Below are 3742 nucleotides of genomic sequence, written 5' to 3'. Positions count from 1 at the left end.
AGTCTCCCAACTTCTGTCTCCTAACTACTAGGACAGAAGTCTCCTAATGTCTGTCCTAGATTAGCTCTGCAAGGAGGAAGCTTAAGGATCAAAGTCATATCTATCAGTGTATTGGAGGCAATAATGACCACAAGAACCAATGCGCTTTTACCTGCATGATCTCGTTCGTCTTCTCACCCTCTCTGCAGGGGAGGCAGAGTAGATGTTATTATGCCCCTCGTATAAATTTCAGAGACGAGAAAAGCCAGGCTCAGGGGTGGCTGACAACAGATCACACACAGACACTTCTCAGCAGGCAAGTCTGGAATCCCTCAACCCCTTCCTCCAATTCCCACCCAGCAGAGTTTCCTATCCTTCCCCCCTCTCTCCCTCCTCCCCAAAGTCTGTGTTCTCTTTCTCCAGCCAGTCTCTCACAGTGAAATGCCTCCCAGACAGGAGGTTCCCCTGTCAGTGGCCAGTCGCTGGATGTATCAGTCAGTCAAGGGCCTGCAGAGAAACAGAACCAGCGGGATACAGGTATCACCTAAGGAGATTCCTCTTATGCAGTTTGGATCAGGTGTTCATGGGGGATGGCAAGTGTGAAATCCACAGGCCACGGGCTGGGAACTCAGGCAGGAGTTGGTGTTTTAGTCTTGAGGTAGAATTTCTTCTTCTCTGGGAAACAAATTGCTCTGATAAGGCATTCAACAGATGGGATGAGGCCCACCTCCGTTATTGAGCGTATATTCTTGGTTCCGAGTCAACTGATTGCATGTGCTCACTCATCCCACCTACAAAATACCTTCAAAACAGCCTCGAGTCTGGTGTTGGACCAAATAACTGGGCACCGGGCCCAGCCAAGCTGACTTGTGAAAATTAACCATCGCGTTGCAAATTGCCACAGTACACCAAGCCCCAACCAACAGCATTGCTGAAAACCCTAAAGAACACCCTGGGCTATATCTAAGACTCTATAAAAGTTTTTGCCTGTTAAGTTTGTTTTTTCAGAAACTGAAAGCCTCCAGATTGTTCCTCTGCCAGGTAAGCCCTGAAACCCCGAGGCACCAGTCTCTCCAAGAACATCAACCTGTTCCGTTCCTCTACCCCATAATGTCGACACCCCTTTTTCAGCATGAAGAGGTTAAAATGGTCATTGCCCAGATATCCCTGAAGACTGAGAGAATGATCAAATGAGAGGGAGGAGCTGTAACTGGGAAGTTAGGATTTAACAAATGATTCTGACTACTGACTCATTATATAGGTATTTCTTTTGAATTTCTAGTGTAGTAGAGTAGTAGATGGAAACACCTAAACTTGTTGAAGTGTAACCCAGTAGCCTTGATCTTTGATAATGATTGTATTACTATACAGCTTTTACCTTGTGACTCTGTGATTGTAAAAACCTTGTGACTGACACCCCCTTTGTCCAGTGTATGGTTGGATGAGTAATAAAATAAACACATGCAAAAATAAATTAATAAATAACCATCGCACCGGGGAGCCCCTCGCCACCTCCAGCTTAGTGGGGGTGGGACTGGGGGGATAGAATGGCCACATCTGCTCTGTGACAGGTGACATTAACTGGCAGACACATTTTGTACGGGCCATCTAGGGTTTTGTCTTGTTTCATATTTTTACTTTAAGCCAATACTTTAAAATCCAAAGATTTTACAGACAAGTTTGGATGTCTGTCTTCTCTTAAATCAGGCAAACGCCCAACCAGGAGTCTAGTAGTGGCTGCCCCCATCAGGGGACACCTTCCCTGCGGGGGCCCGTGACCCATGCAGATCACTCTGCTCGTGGGCATCACCTGCTCGCCCGACGGGCAGCGGCGTCTGTAACCGCGCAGCTCTGCATCCTTACCTGGCCTGATGAGCTGGTTGGGCTTTGCAGCTCAATCAGCCTCCTCCAGGCCTCTGTGAAGACCTGCCTGGCCCATGCCTTGCATTCCTGCTCTCTCCAGAGCCGGGGCCACCTGACCCAGCTGCACGCCCGGCCCTGCCCCAGCTTGGGGTGCATGCCTTCCACTCTGACCTGCAAGCAATTTTAAAAAAGCCTCAGGTTAGCAAGACAGGAACTTCAAAATGAAACCAACTTCACCGCGACCTTGTGTTCCAGATTGAGTAGATAACTTTCAGCCCCCTCCCGCCCCCCGAAACTTGTATTCTCCGCCTCATTCCTCCACGCCTGGCCCGTGCTTGGACATTCTGGCAGCCCTGTTTCTCAAAGACTGGAGATCTGCAGCCCCCTTCCTGCTGCCTTGCTCCCTGCCAGCCTGGACCTCCAGATCCTACCCACACCCAGAGCTCTCAGCTGACACACCAGCTCTGAGCTGAACCTTCCAGACGCACACCTGAACAGCCACATATAGACCTTCACCTGAACTCAGGAGGGGCCAGCCCAGTAGGACATGAGAAGGTTTGCCAGAGGGAAAATCTACAGGATCCGCATAACCATGTGGTGTTGAGGCAAAGATAAGCGTCTTCAATGGAAACAGAGGCGCTGGAGGAAGTGCTGGTGTGTTGGGGTGGGAAGGAGCGAGTTCAGATTTGGGCAGGTTGTAGAATATTATAAGACCTGGGACTGTGCAAAGGTCTGAGCTACAGAAGTCGATTTAGAACTCTTTTACGTTCATTCATTCATTGACTATAATGAATGAGTTATATGGGGAAGAATGGGAATACAATGGGAAAGTGCTGTCATAGAGAAACATACTAAGCATTCTGAGAAAAATTTAGAAGAGCTATTAGACCCTACCCAGAATTTTCCTTGGAAGAATCAGGGAGGGCTTCATAAAGAAGGGGGCATTTGCTTCGGGTCTCAAAGGATGCGTAGGAGTCTGCCAGGCAAAGACAGTAACCATAAGGGTGGACACTTTAGCCAGAGGAGCATAAAAAGATGAGGTGTTTGTGGAGACAGTGACAAGTTTGGTGAGGCTGGGGTATCACAGTGGGGTGCAGGGAGTCAGGAGATAAGCTTGGAATGCTGGAAGGATCCCAGTTAAGGATGTCGGAACTTTTTCCTGGAAGGAGTGGGGTTTCTGCTGGAGTTTTTAAGAATGGGAATGACAATCAGACTTTCTTTCTAGGCAATGGTCTGGTGGAGTAACTGGAGGTGATGGTAGAAGCTGATGGAAAACTCGATGGGGAGAAATGGAAGAAAATAGAAACCCATAGAAAACTTACTTTTAAAGCTTGTAGGAGGAGGAGCTGGAGGCATTGGTCCAGGCCCCTCTGCAGAGAGAACCAGGAACATCTAGGATATTATCCACGACCCCATGGGCCAGGGCCTGGGACCTGTAGGCTCTGCAAGGGTTCCCCCAAATGTATGAGACCTGAAAAAAAACAAAGATAACTTAGTCCAAAATATGAAATTGTAAATTCAAACTGATATTCAAATGTTTACAAATAAAAAAAATTACATCAACTAGTTCAATACAACTGAGTTCTCCTATACTTCATGTAAGTTATATTTACAGTGAGAGATTGATGCAATTTCCCATATTTGCTAGGGGTGGGGTGGAGCCTCCAGCGGGGAGAGGATACAGGGCCAAAGGTCTGTGAAAGGCTGTGAGGGTCCTGGGGGGCCATCTAGTCAGCCCCCTGCTCGTCCCTCACTCTGCAGATGGACAAAATGACTCACACAGGCACCCGTCCTCAGTGCCTGCCCACAGGCTCTGACAGGAGCATCAGAGAGACACGAGCCCCTGCATGTGCTGCTCCCTCTTTCTGGAAGGCTCTTCCCACTTCCCTGGTTGCATTTG

General features: G+C 48.5%; 1 long non-coding RNA gene across 1 annotated transcript; it reads right to left on the bottom strand.

Moving 5' to 3' along the window:
• Positions 1-518: 518 nt before the first annotated feature.
• LOC119519980 lies at positions 519-3239 on the bottom strand. Its single transcript, XR_005214113.1, has 3 exons — positions 3165-3239; positions 1843-2013; positions 519-654 (listed from the first exon to the last, which is right to left on the bottom strand). It is a non-coding gene; the product is annotated as an uncharacterized LOC119519980 (long non-coding RNA).
• Positions 3240-3742: the final 503 nt, after the last annotated feature.

This window comes from Choloepus didactylus, chromosome 24, assembly GCF_015220235.1.
Source record: "Choloepus didactylus isolate mChoDid1 chromosome 24, mChoDid1.pri, whole genome shotgun sequence".
Classification (NCBI taxonomy): Eukaryota; Metazoa; Chordata; class Mammalia; order Pilosa; family Megalonychidae; genus Choloepus; species Choloepus didactylus.
Note: the sequence above shows the minus strand (reverse complement) of the source record. Positions and strands in the feature narration are given on the sequence as shown.